We start from the raw sequence: 23,939 nt of genomic DNA, 5'->3' as shown, positions 1-23,939 counted from the left end.
TGTAATTAGTTTAAAATTGTTGTAATATTTTTCTAATGTTTGTAAATATTTTTTTATTTTTTTGTAACTCAGTTCTTTTTTATTTTTTGTACTTTAGTTAGTTTATTTCATTGTATTTATTTGTAGATATTGTATTTAATTAATTTATTGATAGTGTAGTGTTAGGTTTAAATGTAGGTAATTGTAGGTATTTTATTTAATTAATTTATTGATAGTGTAGTGTTAGGTTTAATTGTAACTTAGGTTAGGATTTATTTTACAGGTAATTTTGTAATTATTTTAACTATTTTAGCTATTAAATAGTTCTTAACTATTTAATAGCTATTGTACCTGGTTAAAATAAATACAAAGTTACCTGTAAAATAAATATAAATCCTAAAATAGCTATAATATAATTATAATTTATATTGTAGCTATATTAGGGTTTATTTTACAGGTAAGTATTTAGCTTTAAATAGGAATAATTTATTTAATAAGAGTTAATTTATTTTGTTAGATTTAAATTATATTTAACTTAGGGGGGTGTTAGGGTTAGGGTTAGAATTAGCTTTAGGGGTTAATACATTTATTAGAATAGTGGTGAGCTCCAGTCGGCAGATTAGGGGTTAATGTTTGAAGTTAGGTGTCAGCGATGTAAGGGAGGGCAGATTAGGGGTTAATACTATTTATTATAGGGTTATTGAGGCGGGAGTGAGGCGGATTAGGGGTTAATAACTTTATTATAATAGCGGTGCGGTCCGGTCGGCTGATTAGGGGTTAATAATTGTAGGCAGGTGGAGGCGACGTTGTGGGGGGCAGATACCGCTGGTATCTAGAGTTGCAGTGGCGTTAAATTATGCTCTACGCTCCCTTTTTGGAGCCTAACGCACTGAAAACCCTGCCATTATGTGAACTCTAAATACCAGCGGTAGTAAATCTCAAATCAAATACTAAATTTTAATAACTTTTTTTATGTTTTAAGATATTTGAGTGGAAAGGGCTCCAAAGTATATATTTATGTATTTATGTGTGTGTATATATATATATATATATATATATATATATATATATATATATATATATACAGTATCTCACAAAAGTGAGTACACCACTCACATTATTGTAAATATTTTATTATATCTTTTCATGTGACAACAGTGAAAAAATGACACTTTTCTACAATGTAAAGTAGTGAGTGTACAGCCTTTATAACAGTGTAAATTTGCTGTCCGCTCAAACTAATTCAACATACAGCCATTAATGTCTAAACCGTTGGCAACAAAAGTGAGTACACCCCTAAGTGGAAATGTTATAGATATATATAGGTATATATATTTAAAAATACTAAGAACATTTTCTCCTATGTGAAGAACATTGGAATGTAAAATATTTACAATAAATACACAGTAAAACTCATATCAAATACTAAAATGTAATGTCTAAACCACTGGCAACAAAAGTGAGTACACCCCTAAGTGGAGATGTCCAAATTGGACCCAATTAGCCATTTTCCCTCCCTGGTGTCATGTGACTCGTTAGTGTTACAAGGTATCAGGTGTGAATGGGGAGCAGGTGTAATAAATTTGGTGTTATTGCTCTCACACTCTCTCATACTGGTCACCTCAAGGCAAAGAACTCTATGAGGATCTGAAAAAAGAATTGTTGCTCTACATAAAGATGGCCTAGGCTATAAGAAAATTGCCAAGACCCTGAAACTGAGCTGCAGCACGGTGGGCAAGACCATAAAGCATTTTCACAGGACAGGTTCCACTCAGAACAGGCCTCGGCATGGTCGACCAAAGAAGTTGAGTGCACGTGCTCAGCATCATATCCAGAGGATGTCTTTGGGAAATAGACGTATGAGTGTTGCCAGCATTGCTGCAGAGGTTGAAGGGGTCAGCCTTTCAGTGCTCAGGCCATACTCCGCACAATGCATCAAATTGGTCTGCATGGCTGTCGTCCCAGAATGAAGCCTCTTCTAAAGATGATGTACAAGAAAGCCCGCAAACAGTTTGCTGAAGATAAGCAGACTAAGGACATGGATTACTGGAACCATGTCCTGTGGTCCAATGAGACTAAGATAAACTTATTTGGTTCAGATGGTGTCAAGCGTGTGTGGTGGCAACCAGGTGAGGAGTACAAAGACAAGTGTGTCTTGCCTACAGTCAAGCATGGTGGTGGGAGTGTCATGGTCTGGGCCTGCATGAGTGCTGCCAGCATTGGGGAGCTGCAGTTCATTGAGGGAACCATGAATACCAATATGTACTATTACATACTGAAGCAGAGCATGATCCCCTCCCTTCAGAGACTGGGCAACAGGGCAGTATTCCAACATGATAACGACCCCAAACACATCTCCAAGACGACCACTGCCTTGCTAAAGAAGCTGAGGGTAAAGGTGATGGACTGACCAAGCATGTCTCCAGACCTAAACCCTATTGAGCATCTGTGGGGCATTCTCAAATGGAAGGTGGGGGAGCACAAGGTCTCTAACATCCACCAGCTCCCTGATGTCGTCATGGAGGAGTGGAAGAGGACTTCAGTGGCAACCTGTGAAGCTCTGGTGAACTCCATGCTCAAGAAGGTTAAGGCAGTGCTGGAAAATAATGGTGGCCAAACAAAATATTGACACTTTGGGCCCATTTGGACATTTCCACTTAGCGCAGTACTCACTTTTGCTCCCAACGGTTTAGACATCAATGGCTGTGTGTTAAATTATTTTGAGGGGACAGCAAATTTACACTGTTATACAGGCTGTACACTCACAATTTTTTGTAGCAAAGTGTCATTTCTTTAGTGTTGTCACATGAAAAGATATAAAAAAATATTTACAAAAATGTGAGGGGTGTACTCACTTTTGTGAGATACTGTATATATATATATATCAAAAGAGAGAGCGACACACTCAGCTGAGACAGAACAAAAGCTAGAATAACTTCCATGCCTGTTCATTTTCATTGCCACTCAGGGTGCATACACTTTTAGCACACTATGCCTTTTCACAGAGAAAAAATATCCTGTAGCATATCAGTCTGACCCTGCCCAATGACAGACCAGCGCCGAAATACCAGGCAATTCTTCTCTGAACAAGAGTAACAACAACCCCAGACAATAGTTTCGGCCTTCTGTGGGCCTCGTCAGTGAGGTGCAGTTGACGATTGTTTCGTAATTCTTTTATTAGAAAAATAATCATATATGGATATATACAAAATAAATAACAAATGCAAACAAAAATATCTCTTGTTACAAAACAACTGAAATATTGACCCAAACTTTTGTCATCAGAAAGAATTCATAATGCAAACAAAAAACTTAAATAATCACACAGAATAAAATTAAACATAATTCAAATACAGACAAAAACAAACTGGAGAAAAAAAAAAGTAAAAGCTAAATAATCCAATCCTTCCACTTCTTTGTCTTCCAGATGTCTTCAGAATCTAATTCCCCATATCGTCTCCTATCAAAAGAAAAATACAAAAACAACTTCCATGGATCATACCCACACAATCACCTACAGTAACTACCACTTTCTTAAAAATCAATATATTACGCACATCCCACAACACCTCCACACAACATGCTAACAACCATATCATTCTTGCTTTCTCCTTATCCACACCACTTTCACACAAACCATACATCATCATATTAAAAGTAAAAAACTGCTCTCCAGTCAGACCCTTAATCATCCTACTAAAACATTTCCAAACATCCCCAGCATACTCACAATTCCAAAGCAAATGAATAACACTCTCACTTTGACAACAACCATCTCTAGGACACATTTCTGAAGCCACTAAATGACGCACTCTCTGAAAATCCCTTGTCGGCAAACACTTATGCACACTCATTCAACTAATATCTTTCTGCCTATTCATCAAATGCACACATTTTTCCATACCAACACACATTCATTCTCATTCAAACCCCCAATCAACTCAAGACCTTCCTTCTTCTCCAACATTTTCAACACCATTCTGTTTTCACACCACATCTCCCTACTAACATTCTCCAAACCATCACCTAGATTACGAGTTTTGTGTTAGAGGCTATGCGGTGCTAACGAGCAGTTTTCCCTCACCGCTCACTTACATACAGTGCTGGTATTACGAGTTTTCAGAAACCCGTCGTTAAAAGGCAAGAAGTGAGCGTTGAGCAAAATTTTGCTCATTAACGCACTACAATACCAGCTCTGTTTAAGTCAGCGGTGAGCTGGTCATACGCGCTCGTGCACAATTTCCCCATAGGAATCAACGGGGAGAGCCAGGTGCAAAAAAGCAGCGTAAAACTCACTAACGCAGCGCCATTGATTCCTATTGGGAAACAAAAGTTATGTCTGCACCTAACATGAACCCCGAGTCTAAACACCCCTAATCTTAAACTTATTAACCCATAATCTGCTGCCCCCGACATTGCCGACACCTACATTATATTTATTAACCCCTAATCTGCAGCTCCGGACACTGCCGCCACCTACATTATATTTATGAACCCTTAATCTGCTGCCCCGAAACATCGCCGACACCTACATTATATTTATTAACCCCTAATCTGCTGCCCCCCAATGTCGCCGCCACCAACCTACACTTATTAACCCCTAATCTGCCATCCCCAATGTCGCCGCCACTATAATAAACATATTAACCCCTAAACCGCCGCACTCCCGCCTCGCAAACATTAGTTAAATATTATTATCCCCTAATCTGCCATCCTTAACATTGGTGCCACCTACCTACATTTATTAACCCCTAATCTGCCGTCCCTAACATCGACACCACCTACCTACATTTATTAACCCCTAATCTAGTCTTCATCCAGACGGCATCTTCCATCTTCATCTGTCCGGCGCGGAGCGGGTCCATCTTCAAGACATCCGGCGAGGAGCATCCTCTTCCAACGAAGTCTTCTTACTAAATGATGGTTCCTTTAAGTGACGTCATCCAAGATGGCGTCCCTTAGATTCAGATTGGCTGATACAATTCTATCAGCCAATCGGAATCAAGGTAGAAAAAATCCTATTGTCTCATGCAATCAACCAATAGGATTGAAGTTCAACCCTATTGGCTGATCCAATCAGCCAATAGGATTGAGCTCGCATTCTATTGGCTGATTGGAACTAATCGGAATCTAAGGGACGCCATCTTGGATGACGTCACTTAAAGGAACCGTCATTTAGTAAGAAGACTTCGATGGAAGAGGATGCTCCGCGCCGGATGTCTTGAAGATGGACCCGCTCCGCGCCGGATGGATGAAGATAGAAGATGCCATCTGGATAAAGACTTCTGCCCGTCTGGAGGACCACTTCGCCCCGGCTTGGATGAAGACTTCTCCCGGCTTCGTTGAGGACTTCGGCCCGGCTTGGATGAAGACTTCTCCCGGTAAGTCGATCTTCAGGGGGTTAGTGTTAGGTTTTGTTAAGGGTGTATTGGGTGGGTTTTATTTTTAGGTTAGGGACTTTGGGCTTGCAAAAGAGCTAAATGCCCTTTTAAGGGCAATGCCCATCCAAATGCCCTTTTCAGGGCAATGGGGATCTTAGGTTTTTTTTAGTTAGTATTTTATTTGGGGGGTTGGTTGTGTGGGTGGTGGGTTTTACTGTTGGGGGGGTTGTTTGTATTTTTTTTTTAGGTAAAAGAGCTGATTTCTTTGGGGCAATGCCCCGCAAAAGGCCCTTTTAAGAGCTATTGGTAGTTTAGTTTAGGCTAGGGTTTTTTTTATTTTGGGGGTGCTTTTTTATTTTTATAGGGCTATTAGATTAGGTGTAATTAGTTTAAATATCTTATAATTTCTTTATTATTTTCTGTAATTTAGTGTTTGTTTTTTTGTACTTTAGCTAATTTAATTTAATTGATTTAATTGTTGTTAATTTAGTTAATTTATTTAATTATAGTGTAGTATTAGGTAATAGTGTAACTTAGGTTAGGTTTTATTTTACAGGTAAATTTGTATTTATTTTAGCTAGGTAGTTATTAAATAGTTAATAACTATGTAATAACTATTCTACCTAGTTAAAATAAATACAAAGAAGTTGCCTGTAAAATAAAAATAAACCCTAAGCTAGCTACAATGTAACTATTAGTTATACTGTTGCTATCTTAGGGTTTATTTTATAGGTAAGTATTTCGTTTTAAATATTAATAATTTAGTTAATGATAGGAATTTTATTTAGACTTATTTAAATTATATTTAAGTTAGGGGGTGTTAGGGTTAGGGTTAGACTTAGATTTAGGGGTTAATAAATGTAGGTAGATTAGGGGTTAATAAATGTAGGTAGGTGGTGTCGATGTTAGGGACGGCAGATTAGGGGTTAATAATATTTAACTAATGTTTGCGATGCGGGAGCGCGGCGGTTTAGGGGTTAATATGTTTATTATAGTGGTGGCGACGTTGGGGGCGGCAGATTAGGGGTTAATAAATGTAGGTAGGTGGCATCGATGTTAGGGACAGCAGATTAGGGGTTAATAATATTTAACTAATGTTTGTGAGGCGGGAGAGCAGCGATTTAATGGTTAATATGTATTATAGTGGCGGCAGATTAGGGGTTAATAAATGTAGGTAGGTGGTGGCGACATTGGGGGTGTCAGATTAGGGTTTAATAAATATAATGTAGGTGTCGGCGATGTTGGGGGCAGCAGAATAGGGGTTCATAAATATAATGTAGGTGGCGGCTGTGTCCGGAGCAGCAGATTAGGGGTTAAAAATTTAATTTTAGTGTTTGCGATGCGGGAGGGCCTCGGTTTAGGGGTTAATAGGTAGTTTATGGGTGTTAGTGTACTTTTTAGCACTTTAGTTATGAGTTTTATGTTACGGCGTTGTACCATAAAACTCTCAAATACCGACTTTTAAATGCTATGGAAGTCCCATAAAAAAAATGCTTTACGAAGTGTACGTAAGTCGTTTTGCGGTAAGGCCAAAGAAGTGTGCGGTGACCCTAAACCTTCAAGACTCGTAATACCAGCGGGCGTAAAAAATACAAAGTGAGGACCTCTTAACGCTGCTTTTTCAGCCTAACGCACAACTCGTAATCTAGCTGCATATTTTTTAATCCAACATTTCACCCTTACATAAAACCATGGAACAGCAAAACATACCGGTTTCTTTTTATCAATCTCAAACAAACCATATTGTCTTAAAACATTTCCACAATCATACTTTACCATACAACCAGCCATGCTATTCTTACCACTCAGAAACACGCACCTACTAACATATTTCACAGTTAAGAATCTCTCCATATTTGGAAAACCCTTACCACCAACATTCTTACTCTTAACAACAACATCGCTTTTCAAGCGCTCCATACCAGAACTGCAGAAAAAAGAGAGCAAAAACAAGTATAAAATTCAACAGGTAAACCATCACAACCAGGTACCTTCCATTCCTTAAAACTCCTAACAACCTCTGCAATCTCATCCAAACATATTCCTTTCTAACAAATCATTATCATATTTTTCCAACTTAACCTCAATATCTTCCAACAACTCCTTTTTCAATAAACATCTCTTGTCTTTTCTTTATACAGCTCACTATAAAACTCACAAACTTCACGCAAAACACCATTCCTACCATTAATTTCACACTCATCCTTATCAAAAACACTAACAAAACCAGTCTTTCCTTCAAAAGCTTTCTTAAAAAAATATTTACTACAAGACTCATCCTTTTCCATTTTCTCCAATCTTGACATAAAAACTATTTTCATGCATACACTTTTTAATTATCTTTCTTGCTTCAGCAATTTCCTCATGCACATCCTAACAACCTCTGCAATCTCATCTTTCTTGCTTCAGCAATTTCCTCATGCACATCAATACCACAATTTCCCAATTCATACAAATACAACAACCTAAAATACCATTTATCATACAACTCCCTTTCCATTCTAACTTTCTCACAGCCGTTCCTAATAAAAAAACCTCTTTATTTCCACCTTCAACCATTCCAACCACATAAGCACATTACTAAAATCACACTTTCTTTCACGCCACCTTTCATACATCCAAACAAACGCTTAATCTTCTCATCGTCTAACAAATTCCAATTCAGTTTCCAAACACCCTTACCATACTTGATCTTCAAATCACAATTCACCTTACACATCAAAAGGGCATGATCCGTAAAGGGCATCCACTTTAAAGAAAAATCATCAATACCTAGAAATTTAGATAAAAAACAAAAATCAATTTGAGATTTTATCCCACCACTATCACTAAAGAAAGTAAAACCCTCCCCTGAAAATGAAACAGACCCAAAGGCATCCTTCAAACCGAAAGATTTAAGCAGATAAACTAAAAAAATTCCCTGAGCTATCCATCCTACAATCACTCCCACCCTCTCTGTCCCCATTCTTAATAATAAAATTAAAATCCCCAACCAAAAAAGTGGGATCTCGACCTGGCAGAAAAAACTTTAATGTTTCAAAATAAGCAAACGTTCTACCCTATCTGGAGAAGCATATACATTAAACAAACGAAAAGCAGTCCCACAAAAACTAAACTTCATTAAGGATAGAAAAACAAAACCCCTTAAACAAAACTACCCCCCCCATTCCTATCAGAAGAACAAGACCATACTTTAGGACCATATTCCCAGTCAGCACATTAAGGATGTTCAGAGAGACCACATTCCTGCAAACAAAAAAATATTAGCAGAACATACAGATAATAACTTAAAAATTGCAGCTCTCCTTGCTATAGTTTTCATACACCTGACATTAAGGGAAGAAATGGTCAGAAACATCACAAAAATAAATTAAGGATAAACAAAAAAGAATTAACATCAGGACTTCTTCTTTCCTTTCTTTTTCTTAGGACTTAAAGGAGATACTTTAAATCTGCCTCTGTGACGTCCGGACCTCCTAGACTCCCCCATGCCAGCCTCATAACCAGTAACTTCAGCAAGTTGGTCCACATTTCTTTTATCTAGATAACCAACAGTAGAGGCATCAGAAAAGTCACCAATACACTTGCTTGAGTCAGAGGGAACGTCTTTAATAGAGATAGAAGGAAACTCTGAAATTGAGTCAGCATTACTTGCAGTATCTGGATCTGCACTCTTAACTATTGGAAGATCCAAATCAGGACTCTCTAATTCATTAGAATCTGCACCTTTTTTCCGCTTGGAAGCAGATTTTTTTTCCTGCAGTGTCCATATCCTCCTCAGAACCAGAGGACACAACAGCAGACCAATCAATGTTCTCCCCTTCACCAAGAACAGCATAAGTAACAGGATCAGAAGATGACTCAGTGAAGGAAAAATTCTCTGTCCCAGGAACAGCAACAGTATCGTATCCTCAACAGAATTGGGCAACAGGGCTTCAAGAACATTGGAAGCAGCTAACACATTAGATGTAGCAAGATTCACCTCCTGAAGATTAGATTGGGCTTCCTCCACCTTCTCAGCCACAGGAACCACCACAGGAGCATCAGAAAACTCTCCGACAGGGACCCCAACTGCAGATTTCTTACACAAAAGAGGTAATATAGAGTTCAATGCCTCATCAGAGACCTCCTCCTTATTCACAGATGGCTTAACCGCAACTGAAGATTTTTTTTTTGCAACATCAGCGTAGTAAGACTTCACTCTATCCAACCCCTGCGACATCATCAAAGGACATATCCTGCACAGATGACTTGAAGAACCACACAGGTCACAGGTCAGGAGTTTACTATAGTGGGAAACAAGGTGATCCTCCTCACCGCAATTTCGACATCTGGCACCTGGGCAATTTTCAGCAATGTGACCTAACAGGTTGCAACTATGGCAAAAAAGAGGCATGTCATCATAATATAGGAAACCTCTATTTCCACTAATGGCAAAGTCTGTGGAGGGTGTTTCTTTCCACCAATACCTAATTCATCTGGCACAAACCGCACCCAGAACATGCGCTTCCATTGAAAATCCCAAACTGATTCTTCAGCTTGCTACCTCCTTGAACATCATCAAAGTAGCGACAAAGAAACAGGCGAATTTCCACATTAGTGACCCACGGTTTGTACATATGTACTGTCACCAGGATTATTCACTCCCTCTGTACACAGGCAACAAATCTCCTGCCCACCAACTCTGGAGCAGCAGCCATATCAATAGTCCGTTGATAGCAGGTCTGTAAATGATGCTCATCGGTGAAAGCCACATCAAAAATCCCTCTTAAAGGGAAAGACTGAACACAATGCAAACTTGCTCTTGGCATCTTCAAAACACCCTCCAAAACAACCTGCTGGACATGAGCCAAACCAATCTTCTCTCAGAAGTCTTAAGCAATCAACACCCGAAGTGTATGGGGAACGTTTGGCACATTGGTAGCCATAATTGCCCTATTGCTTCTTTAGGCTGGATTTTTAGAGCACCCCCCCCCCCCCCAAAAAAGCAGCATGTGGCTGAAGTCCAGGGACGATGCCATAAGGCCAAGGTGATGGCCCTTCTACCAAGTTGCTCTACACCTAAGGAGTAGCCACCCCCCCAATAGCAGCAGGAGCTCAAACCCCAAAGGGAATGGTCTCCAGGCCGCAAATCTTTCAGCCAAGACCAAGCACAAAAAACTGCACTTGATCCCAGCCAAAGCCCCGAGAAGCGACCCCAGAGGTACGTTTCGTAATTCTTTTATTAGAAAAATAATCATATATTCATATATACAAAATAAAATCATAATAACAAATTCAAATATTGACCAAAACTTTTGTCATCAGAAAGAATTGAAAACGCAAACATAAAACTTAAATAATAACACAGGCAAAAACAAACTGGAGAGAGAGAAAGAAAAAAAAAGAAAGTAAAAACTAACGGCTAGATTTAGAGTTCTGCGGCCAAAGAGGTGCGTTAGCTACGCATGCTTTTTTCCCCCCGCACCTTTTAAATACCGCTGGTATTTAGAGTTCACAGAAGGGCTGCGTTAGGCTCCAAAAAAGGGAGCGTAGAGCATATTTACCGCCACTGCAACTCTAAATACCAGCGTTGCTTACGGACGCGGCCAGCTTCAAAAACGTGCACGATTCCCCCATAGAAAACAATGGGGCTATTTGAGCTGAAAAAAAACCTAACACCTGCAAAAAAGCAGCGTTCAGCTCCTAACGCAGCCCCATTGTTTCCTATGGGGAAACAGTTTCTAAGTCTGCACCCAACACCCTAACATGTACCCCGAGTCTAAACACCCCTAACCTTACACTTATTAACCCCTAATCTGCCACCCCCGCTATCGCGGACCCTGCATATAATTATTAACCCCTAATCTGCCGCTCCGTACACCGCCGCAACCTACGTTATCCCTATGTACCCCTAATCTGCTGCCCCTAACACCGCCGACCCCTATGTTATATTTATTAACCCCTAATCTGCCGCCCCCCGCTATCGCTGACCCCTGCATATTATTATTAACCCCTAATCTGCCGCTCCGTACACCGCCGCAACCTATGTTATTACAATGTAACCCTAATCTGCTGCCCCTAACACCGCCGACCCCTATATTATATTTATTAACCCCTAATCTGCCGCCCCCAACGTCGCCTCCACCTACCTACAATAATTAACCCCTAATCTGCCGACCGGATCTCACCGCTACTCTAATAAATGTATTAACCCCTAAAGCTAAGTCTAACCCTAACACCCCCCTAAATTAAATATAATTTAAATCTAACGAAAAAAATTAACTCTTATTAAATAAATTATTCCTATTTAAAGCTAAATACTTACCTGTAAAATAAACCCTAATATAGCTACAATATAAATTATAATTATATTGTAGCTATTTTAGGATTAATATTTATTTTACAGGCAACTTTGTAATTATTTTAACCAGGTACAATAGCTATTAAATAGTTAAGAACTATTTAATAGCTACCTAGTTAAAATAATTACAAAATTACCTGTAAAATAAATCCTAACCTAAGTTACAATTAAACCTAACACTACACTATCAATAAATAAATTAAATAAAATACCTACAATTATCTACAATTAAACCTAACACTACACTATCAATAAATTAATTAAATACAATACCTACAAATAAATACAATGAAATAAACTAACTAAAGTACAAAAAATAAAAAAGAACTAAGTTACAAAAAATAAAAAAATATTTACAAACATTAGAAAAATATTACAACAATGTTAAACTAATTACACCTACTCTAAGCCCTCTAATAAAATAAGAAAGCCCCCCAAAATAAAAAAATGCCCTACCCTATTCTAAAATTAAAATAGAAAAGCTCTTTTATCTTACCAGCCCTGAAAAGGGCCCCTTGGCGGGGCATGCCCCAAAGAATTCAGCTCTTTTGCCTGTAAAAAAAAACATACAATACCCCCCCCAACATTACAACCCACCACCCACATACCCCTAATCTAACCCAAACCCCCCTTAAATAAACCTAACACTAAGCCCCTGAAGATCTTCCTACCTTATCTTCACCACGCCGGGTTCACCGATCGATCCAGAAGAGCCTCCGATGTCTTGATCCAAGCACAAGCGGGGGCAGAAGATGTGCATCAACCGGCTGAAGTCTTCATCCAAGCGAGAGCTGAAGAGGTCCATAATCCGGCTGAAGTCTTCTATCAAGCGGCATCTTCAATCTTCTTTCTTCCGGATCCATGGTCATCCCGCCGACGCGGAACATCCATCTTCACCGACGACTTCCCGACAAATGACGGTTCCTTTAAGGGACGTCATCCAAGATGGCGTCCCTTGAATTCCGATTGGCTGATAGGATTCTATCAGCCAATCGGAATTAAGGTAGGAAAATTCTGATTGGCTGATGGAATCAGCCAATCAGAATCAAGTTCAATCCGATTGGCTGATCCGATCAGCCAATCAGATTGAGCTTGCATTCTATTTGCTGTTCCGATCAGCCAATAGAATGCGAGCTTAATCTGATTGGCTGATCGGATCAGCCAATCGGATTGAACTTGATTCTGATTGGCTGATTCCATCAGCCAATCAGAATTTTCTTACCTTAATTCCGATTGGCTGATAGAATCCTATCAGCCAATCGGAATTCGAGGGACGCCATCTTGGATGACGTCCCTTAAAGGAACCGTCATTCGTCGGGAAGTCGTCGGTGAAGATGGATGTTCCGCGTCGGCGGGATGAACATGTATCCGGAAGAAAGAAGATTGAAGATGCCGCTTGATAGAAGACTTCAGCCCGATCATGGACCTCTTCAGCTCCCGCTTGGATGAAGACTTCAGCCCGATCATGGACCTCTTCAGCTCCCGCTTGGATGAAGACTTCAGTCGGATCATGGACATCTTCAGCCCCCCGCTTGGGCTTGGATCAAGACATCGGAGGAGCTCTTCTGGATCAATCGGTGAACCCGGCGTGGTGAAGACAAGGTAGGGAGATCTTCAGGGGCTTAGTGTTAGGTTTATTTAAGGGGGGGTTTGGGTTAGATTAGGGGTATGTGGGTGGTGGGTTGTAATATTGGGGGGGTATTGTATGTTTTTTTTTTTACAGGCAAAAGAGCTGAATTCTTTGGGGCATTCCCCGCAAAGGTCCCTTTTCAGGGCTGGTAAGGTAAAATTGCTTTTCTATTTTAATTTTAGAATAGGGTAGGGCATTTTTTTATTTTGGGGGTCTTTGTTATTTTATTAGGGGGCTTAGAGTAGGTGTAATTAGTTTAAAATTGTTGTAATATTTTTCTAATGTTTGTAAATATTTTTTTATTTTTTGTAACTTAGTTCTTTTTTATTTTTGTACTTTAGTAAGTTTATTTAATTGTATTTATTTGTAGGTATTGTGTTTAATTAATTTATTGATAGTGTAGTGTTAGGTTTAATTGTAACTTAGGTTAGGATTTATTTTACAGGTAATTTTGTAATTATTTTAACTAGGTAGCTATTAAATAGTTATTAACTATTTAATAGCTATTGTACCTGGTTAAAATAAATACAAAGCTGCCTGTAAAATAAATATTAATCCTAAAATAGCTACAATATAATTATTATTTATATTGTAGCTATATTAGGGTTTATTTTACAGGTAAGTATTTAGCTTTAAATAGGAATAATTTATTTAATAAGAGTTAATTTATTTAGTTAGATAAAAATTATATTTAACTTAGGGGGGTGTTAGGGTTAGGGTTAGAATTAGCTTTAGGGGTTTAAAAATTTATTAGAGTAGCGGTGAGCTCCGGTCGGCAGATTAGGGGTTAATGCTTGAAGTTAGGTGTCGGCGATGTTAGGGAGGGCAGATTAGGGGTTAATACTATTTATTATAGGGTTATTGAGGCGGGAGTGAGGCGGATTAGGGGTTAATACATTTATTATAGTAGCGGTGCGTTCCGGTCGGCAGATTAGGGGTTAATAAGTGTAGGTAGGTGGCGGCGACGTTGGGGACGGCAGATTTGGGGTTAATAAATATAATATAGGGGTCGGCGGTATTAGGGGCAGCAGATTAGGGGTAAATAGGGATAACGTAGGTGGCGGCGGTGTACGGAGCGGCAGATTAGGGGTTAAAAAATGTTAATAGAGTGGCGGCGATGTGGGGGACCTCGGTTTAGGGGTACATAGGTAGTTTATGGGTGTTAGTGTACTTTAGAGCACAGTAGTTAAGAGCTTTATAAACCGGCGTTAGCCCAGAAAGCTCTTAACTACTGACTTTTTTCTGCGGCTGGAGTTTTGTCGTTAGATTTCTAACGCTCACTTCAGCCAAGACTCTAAATACCGGCGTTAGAAAGATCCCATTGAAAAGATAGGATACGCAAATGGCATAGGGGGATCTGCGGTATGGAAAAGTCGTGGCTGCAAAGTGAGCGTTAGACCCTTTCCTGACTGACTCCAAATACCAGCGGGCGGTAAAAACCAGCGTTAGGAGCCTCTAACGCTGGTTTTGACGGCTGCCGCCAAACTCTAAATCTAGGCCTAAATAATCCAATCCTTCCACTTCTTTGTCTTCCAGATGCCTTCAGAATCTAATTCCCCATATCGCCTCCTATCAATAGAAAAATACAAAACAACTTCCCACGGATCATACCCACACAATCAACTACAGTAACTACCTCTTTCTTAAAAATCAATATATTACGCACATCCCACAACACCTCCCCACAACATGCTACCAACCATATCAATCTTGCTTTTTCCTTATCCCCACCACTTCCACTTCCACACAAACCATACATCATCATATTAAAAGTAAAAAACTGTACTCTAGTCAGACCCTTAATCATACTACTCAAACTTCTCCAAACATCCCTAGCATACTCACAATTCCTAAACAAATGAATAACACTCTCACTTTGACAACAGCCATCTCTAGGACACACTTCTGAAGCCACTAAACAACACACTCTCTGAAAATATCTTGTCGGCAAACACTTATGCACACTCATTCAACTAATATCTTTCTGCCTATTCATCAAATGCACACATTTTTCCATACCAACACACATTCATTCTCATTCAAACCCCCAATCAACTTAAGACCTTCCTTCTTCTCCAACATTTTTAACACCATTCTGTTTTCACACCACATCTCCCTACTAACATTCTCCAAACCATATTTTTTAATCCAACATTCCACCCTTACATAAAACCATGGAACAGCAAAACATACCGGTTTCTTTCTATCAATCTCAAACAAACCATATTGTCTTAAAACATTTCCACAAGCATACTTTACCATACAACCAGCTATGGTAATCCTTACCACTCAGAACCACACACCTACTAACATATTTCACAGCCAAGAATTTCTCCACATTTAGAAAACCCTTACCACCAACATTCTTACATTACTTACTAACAACATCTCTTTTCAAATGCTCCATACCAGAACTCCAGAAAAAAGAAAACAACACCCTCAAAATTCTCTGAAAAATCCTCTCAGGAGACGGAAAAACTAACGCTAAATATAATATAATAGGGCTCAAAACCAATTTAACCCCTTACCGACTAACGTCATACAGGGTACGTCATACAAAAACTGGTTGTTAATGACCAACGACCTACCCTGTACGTCGTCAGGGGTTTAAAGAGGTGGAAGTGATCCTGATCGCTTCCAGCTGCTTTTAAGGTACTGTCGTGATGCCTCGATATTGAGGCATCACTACAATACCTTTTTTAACACACCGATGCAGAAAGAGCCACTCTGTGGCCCTCTCTGCATCGGCCAGCGATGGTGCGATTGTTGGTGGGTGGGAGCCGTTGCAGGAGGCGGGTGGGCGGCCATCACTGGTGCAAACACGTCAGAGGGGGCAGGATCCCGTGCGGGGACGCCGAGAGCATGCATGGATGCGGGAGCGGGGGCGGGAGTGCGCACAGGGGGTGGAAGTGGGTGGGGGCCCTACACTATGGAACAAAGTGTAAAGGAAAGTAGGGAGAGAGGAGGGGGACAATTTTATCTAAGGGATCTGGGAGGTTGGTTATTGAGGGGGGAAGCTACACTACAGAAAAAAAATATATATATATAAAATAATAATAATAATTGTATGCAAACTGGGTACTGGCAGACAGCTGCTAGTACCTAAGATGGCGGACAATAAGGTAGAGGGGGGAGGGTTAGAGAGCTGTTAGGGGGGATCAGGGAGGTTGGGGCTAAGGGGGGGATCCTACACAGCAGAATATGTAGTTTTTCTTTTATTTTAGTACTGGCAGACTTTCTGCAAGTACTAAAGATGGCGGGGACAATGGTGGGGTGGGGGAGGGAAGATAGCTGTTTGAGAGGGGTCAGGGAGGGATCAGGAGGTGGGATGTGTCAGGTGGGAGGCTGATCTCTACACTAAAGTTAAAATTAATCCTACAAGCTACCTAATTAACACCTTCACTGCTGGGCATAATACAAGTGTGGTGTGCAGCGGAATTTAACGGCCTTCTAATTACCAAAAAGCAATGCCTAAGCCATATATGTCTGCTATTTCTGAACAAAGGGGATCGCAGAGAAGCATTTACAACCATTTGTGCCATAATTGCACAAGCCGTTTGTAAATAATTTCAGTGAGAAAACTAAAGTTTGTGAAAAATTGAACGATTTTTTTTTATTTGACTGCATTTGGCGGTGAAATGGTGGCATGGAATACATCAAAATGGGCCTAGATCAATACTTTGGGTTGTGTACTAAAAAAAAAATATATACATGTCAAGGGATATTCAGGGATTCTTGACAGATATCAGTGTACCAATGTAACTATCGCTATTTTTTTTTAAAAATGGTTTGGAAATATAACTTAGGACAACATTTAGAAACTACTTAGCATGGTGCTTGTAGATGTGTAACAGATTTAGGGTGTCAAAGTTAGAAAAGGTTTTTTTTTCTTTTTTTTTCATCATATTTTACAGTTTTTTAATAGTAAATTATAAGATATGATGAAAATAATTGTATCTTTAGAAAGTCCATTTAATGATGAAAAACAGTATATAACATGTGTGGATTAAGTAAATGAGTAAGAGGAAAATTACAGCTAAACACAAACACCGCAGAAATGTAAACATAGCCCTGGTCCTTAAGGGTAAGGAAATTTTAAATGGTCTGGTCCTTAAGGGGTTAATAACTAACATTTTTCCTTCCAAAGATAAAGTCCTTAAAGACCAAAACTGAAGTTTTCTACTCACTTTATCAAAAACATTCTCTAAACTTTCCAAGCCTTTCAAATCCACATCAAATTTCACACCCAATCATTACCAAAAACTTTAACTTTACACTTATTCCAATTAACTCTGAAACCACTTGCCATACTAAAACATTCAACCAACATTTTCACCCTCCTCAAACCAGCCTTAGTCTCACAAACCACACTCACATCATCCATATACCCAATCACTTGCAAACACCTTCCATTACTGCCAGGAACACTCACACCTCTAACTAATTTATCCTTCCTAAAACTAGTTAACAATGGCTCAATGACACATACAAATAACACAGGAGACAAAGGACAACCTTGACGCACTCCAGATTTAACAAAAATTCCTCAGTCAAAAAACCATTAACCTGAACTTGACTCACAATATCACAATACAAACATTTAAACCATCCAATAAACCAGAAAAACCTTAACATTCTAAAACATGAAACATAAAATTATGCATTACCCTATCATAAGCTTTTTCAAAATCCACAATAGCAACAGCAACAGACCTCATCCTGTCCCTCACATACCACAGTACATGATGTAGTAACAACAAACTTTCAGAAATATGATGCCCAGGAACAGCACACACTTGCTCTTCACCCACAACCTTACCAATCACTCTACGTATTCTATTTGCCAGCACCTTTGCAATAACCTTATAGTCAACATTCAACAACGTATAGTTGATCTTCAAATCACAATTCACCTTACACATTAAAAGGGCATGATCCGTAAAGGGTATCCGCTTTAAAGAAAAATCATCGACACCCAGAAATTTAGAGAAAAAACAAAAATCATTTTGAGAGTTTATCCCACCACTATCACTAAAGAAAGTAAAACCCTCCCCTGAAAATGAAATAGACCCGAAGGCATCCTTCAAACCGAAAGATTTAAGCAGATCAACTAAAAATATCCCTAAACTATCCACCCTATAATCACTCCCACCCTCTCTGTCCCCATTCTTAATAATACAATTAAAATCCCCAACCAAAAAAGTTGGATCTCGACCTGGCAGAAAAAACTTTAATGTTTCAAAATAAGCAAATGTTTTACCCTATCTGGAGAAGCATATACATAAAACAAACGAAAAACAGTCCCACAAGAACTAAAACTAACCAAAAGAACCTGACCTGGGACAAAATAAAGTACATTAAGGATAGATCATCAAAACACCTTAAACAAAACTCCCACCCCCCCATTCCTATCAGAAGAACAAGACCATACTTTAGGACCATATTCCCAGTCAGCACATTAAGGATGTTCAGAGAGACCACATTCCTGCAAACAAAAAATATTTGCAGAACATACAGATAATAACTTAAAAATTGCAGCTCTCCTTGCTATAGTTTCATACACCTGACATTAAGGGAAGAAATGGTCAGAAACATCACAAAAATAAATTAAGGATAAACAAATAAGAATTAACATCAGGACTTCTTCTTTCCTTTCTTTTACTTAGGACTTAAAGGAGATCCTTTAAATCTGCCTCTGTGACATTCCAACCTCCTAGGTTCCCCCTTGCCAGCCTCATTACCAGTAACTTCAGCAAGTTGGTTCACATCTCTTTTATCTAGATAACCAACAGAAGAGGCATCAGAAAAGCCACCAATACACTGGCTTGAGTCAGAGGGAACGTCTTTAGTAGAGACAGAAGGAAACTCTGAAATTGAGTCAGCATTACTTGCAGTATCTGGATCTGCGGTCTTAACTACTGGAAGATCCAAATCAGGACTCTCCCATCCATCAGAATCTGCACCTTTTTCCGCTTGGAAGCAGATTTTTTTCCTGCAGTGTCCATATCCTCCTCAGAACCAGAGGACACAACAGCAGACCAATCAATGTTCTCCCCTTCACCAAGAACAGCATCAGGAGCAGGATCACAAGATGACTCGGTGAAGGAAAAATTATCTGTCCCATGAACAGCAACAGTATCCTCCACAGAATTGGGCAACAGGGCTTCAAGAACATTGGAAGCAGCTAACACATTAGATGTAGCAAGATCCACCTCCTGAAGATTATATTGGGCTTCCTCCACCTTCTCAGCCACAGGAACCACCACAGGAGCATCAAACACCTCTCCGACAGGGACCCCAACTGCAGATTTTTTTACACAAAAGAGGTAATATAGAGTTCAATGCCTCATCAGAGACCTCCTCCTCATTCACAGATGATTCAACCGCAACTGAAGATGTTTTTTTTTTGCAACATCAGCTTAGAAAGGATTCACTCTATCCAGCCCCTGCAACATCATCAAAGGACACATACTGCACAGATGACTTGAAGAACCACACAGGTCCCAGGTCCGGCGTTTACTACAGTGGGCAACAAGATGATCCTCCTCACCTCAATTTTGACATCAGGCACCTGGGCAATTTTCAGCAATGTGACCAAACAGGTTGCAACTACAGCAAAAAAGAGGCATGTCATCATAATATATAAACCTCTATTTCCACTAATGGCGAAAGTCTGTTGAGGGTGTTTCTTTCCACCAATACCCAATTCATCTGGCACAAACCACACCCAGAACCTGCGCTTTCCATTGAAAGTTCCAAACTGATTCTTCAGCTTGCTACCTCCTTGAACATCATCATTAGCGATAAAGAAACAGGCAAATTTCCACATCAGTGACCCACGGGTTGTATATATATACTGTCACCAGGATTCTTCTCTCCCTCTGTAGACAGGCAACAAATCTCCTGCCCACCAACTCTGGAGCAGCAGCCATATCAATAGTCCGTTGATAGCAGGTCTGTAAATGATGCTCATCTGTGAAAGCCACATCAAAACTCTATCTTTAAGGGAAAGACTGAACACAATGCAAACTTGCTCTTGGCATCTTCAAAACATCCTCCAAAGGGGGCGTGTCCGGGCTATGGCCCAAGATGGCAGCTATTCTGGGAGTACAGTAATAGGGATATGCATTCCGCCGTGTATCTCAAACTATGGAAGCCATCCAGCAGGATATTTTATTGTAGGTGACAGCTGAAAGTTTGCTGGAAACGAAAATATAAATATTTGCATTATACTGAACTTCCCGGACTGGTCCGTTGCAGGCTTTGGCGGCCCAGTGTGCTTTTTTTGAGCAATTAGGGATCCATTATAAAGTTTTATTATTGCTTGTGGCTTTGGTCTGTTTGAAGCTCTTCAACTTATTCAGCTGCATATAAAAGTTATAGAATATAATGAAACCCATTACTTTTAGTCTTCTAGGGAGGCCCAGCAGGTATCCAATAGCTACATTGAATCTTCGGGAGTTTTAGCCCTCTGCTTAATAATATTCATCTTATCTATACTTTTTCCTTTGACATAGTTAAAATCACCCTCCCCACCTAACTATACCTTTTGTTTGTGTTGTTGAGGCCTCAGAGAGGCTTCTAATATCAGGGAGGGTGAGTCATATTTGATTAACCAACAAATAAAATAAAATGAGGTTCTACCCCCAGATGGGACCCAAGAGTGGTCCCCTACCTAACATTTGCCTTCTATAGATTTTAGATTTTGGAAGGGTCCAAATGTGACTCTCACTATTAACAGGAAGGCTTTACTATCTTGTACTAATGAATGGGAATATAGACAATAAGAACTGTCGTTTGTAATGGGACGAGGTATTGATCATTTCTAATTGTATGTAATGTTGACCTCATGCTTTTATGTCTTCCCTTGAACCTAGTAAGGTATGTACTGTTTGGTGTACTAATGGATGGGAATATATACAACAAGAACTGTAGTTTGTGATGGGACGAGGTATTGATTGTTTCTAATTGTATGTAATGTTAACCTCATGCTTTTATGTCTTCCATTGTACCTAGTAAGTTATGTACTGTTTGGTGAACCTCAATAAAAATTATTTTAAAAAAAAAAATCCTCCAAAGCAACCTGCTGGACATGAGCCAAACCAATCTTCTCTCAGAAGTCCTCAGCAATCAACTCCCGAAGTGGATGGGGAACGTTTGCCACATTGGTAGCCATAATTGCCCTATTGCCTCTTTAGGCTGGATTTCAGAGTGCCCCCCCCCCAAAAGCAGCATGTGGCTGAAGTCCAGGGACGATGCCACAAGGCCAAGCGGACGGCCCTACTAACCAGTTGCTCTACGCAGACTGATATACTACAGGAAAGTTCTACTCTGTGAAAAGCATTACTGGGCTAAAAAGCTGCACCCAGGGGGTAAATCACGATAGAACAGGCTAACAATGGTATTGAGCCAATTGTTCGTTCCTGTGAGTGCACTTCTCTCTCTATATATTTAGTCTCCCTATGGGAAAAAAGGGGCAACCAGACGTGGATCCCTTGCTCAGTGTGCTTAGAGGAATATGGCTACTCCTCACTGACGAGGCCCAATGAAGGCCGAAATGATCATCTGGGGTTGCTGTGTTCCTTGTTCAGGGAGAAATTGCTTGGTATTTTGGCGCTGGACTGACCGTAGTAGGCGGGATCAGACTGATAAACTACAGGAAAGTTCTACTCTGTTGAATGCATTACTGGGCTAAAAAGCTGCACCCAGGTGGTAAGTTGCCTTAGAACAGAGTAACAATGGTATTGAGCCATTTGTTCGTTCCTGTGAGTGCACTTCTCTCTCTCTCTCTCTCTCTCTCTCTTTCTCTCTTTCTCTCTCTCTCTCTCTATATATATATATATATATATATTTATATGTATGCAAATACAAGTATATACATACATACACATATTGTGTATATATATATATATATATATATATATAATTTTTTTAGATAATGTATATATGAATGTAACACTTTATTTTAATGTATTTATGTTGTGTTTGGTGCACATTTATTTTTAGCTTTAACCCTTTATGCAAGGTCTTCAGCCGTGTTAACACGACAAGCGTAAATTAGGATTGCGCTAAGCGGTTCCTAATTGTTTTCAAGTTGTAATATGTGCACAAGTTGGCGCAGACGTAATATTGCAATATCACAACCACACTAATGTTAACGTGCCACTTGTAATCTTGCCCATTATTTTTAGGAGGCAATTAATTGGTGTTGGATATCTTTGTTCCTTAAATAAATAAACTTATGATTTTAAAACTGAATTTTATGTTTAATCTTTGTCTTACGTGTTGTATGAGATCTGAAACCAAATATGCAATAGAGAGGAAATCAGGAAAGGGACAATTACTTTTTCCCTACACCGTATTTGTTTTTTAAATATGGAAACAGTTATTAGCAGCAAAATAGCATAGATATGTGGAAAGACAATGTGGTATTTGAGTTTTCCTACCCTGTCAAATAGATGTTAGTGAATTTGTTTTAACAATAACTGTCTAATAAAATGTTATTTTAATTGGTTAACTACTAAGATTATATTTAAAGGGATATGACACCCAAAATGATCTTTTGTGATTTAGACAGAGCATACAATTTTAGATAGGTTTCCAATTTACTTTTATTATCAAATTTGCTTTGTTCACATGGTATTCTTTGCTGAAGAGATATCTAGGTAGGCATCAGTAGCGCTACATGGCAGAAAATAGTGCTGTCATCTCGTGCTTTTGCAAATGGATAACAATCTTGCAAAACTGCTGCCATAGAATGCTGCTTTTCAACAAAGGATAGCTAGAGGGAAAAAAAATTGTAATGGAAATAAATTAAAAGTTGTTTAAAATGGCATGCTCTATCTGTATCATGGAAGAAACATTTTCGGTTTAATGTCCCTTTAAACTATGCTTGGTACAATTTGCTGAAACCTTACCAATGCTAGTGTTATCCCATAATATTTTCCAATCTTAGTGTATCTAGAGCGATGTTTAATAAAAATGTATTTTTTGCTTAGTTGATCTTGAAATATGCTGAAGTGGATATGTGTAAGTAAAACGACAGAAACATAGATGTGTTCCTAATGAGTTAACTCCATCAGTGCTATAAAGTGCTAGAGCACAATCTTTTATAATACCTGAGGGTAGTCATGTTCTGTATTTTTATTCTTTATTGTGTCATGAGTCCAAAATCAGTTTATCTGGAGATCATTCAATTTAAAAAGGATTGACCTGATGCCCCCAATTCAACAAGATAGTACCCCCCCTGGGCTTAGGAATAACTGCTATGCCAGATTTATTACATCTTCATCTTCAGGAAGGGTGGCAGAAAGTCATTTAGGAAATGACTTCACATTTCATCCCTTAAAATACAAATGGAATAGGAATGAGTGGAGGTTGGGTGAATGGAAGTGGGTGTAAAACAAGATGGGAAGAACAGGCAAGAGTGAATGGGAGTAAATACTATGGGAGGGGGAGAGCAAATAAAGCTGAATGAATGGAGAGAGGGGCATGAAGGAGAAAAGATAGTGGTAACACAAAAAAGAGAATAAAGTATGGATATGAGAGAAAGATCTGATGTTGGTGTATGAGGTGGGGTGTGAGAGTAAATGGTAGGTAGGCTAAG

The 23,939-nt window shown here is 39.2% G+C and overlaps 1 long non-coding RNA gene across 1 annotated transcript; it reads right to left on the bottom strand.

Moving 5' to 3' along the window:
• Positions 1-3,137: 3,137 nt before the first annotated feature.
• Positions 3,138-8,088, bottom strand: LOC128652922 (uncharacterized). The gene is made up of 2 exons (XR_008401315.1): positions 8,043-8,088; positions 3,138-3,439 (listed from the first exon to the last, which is right to left on the bottom strand). It is a non-coding gene; the product is annotated as an uncharacterized LOC128652922 (long non-coding RNA).
• Positions 8,089-23,939: the final 15,851 nt, after the last annotated feature.

Source organism: Bombina bombina, chromosome 1, assembly GCF_027579735.1.
Source record: "Bombina bombina isolate aBomBom1 chromosome 1, aBomBom1.pri, whole genome shotgun sequence".
Lineage (NCBI taxonomy): Eukaryota > Metazoa > Chordata > Amphibia > Anura > Bombinatoridae > Bombina > Bombina bombina.
This window is presented reverse-complemented; position numbering and strand designations above follow the sequence as displayed.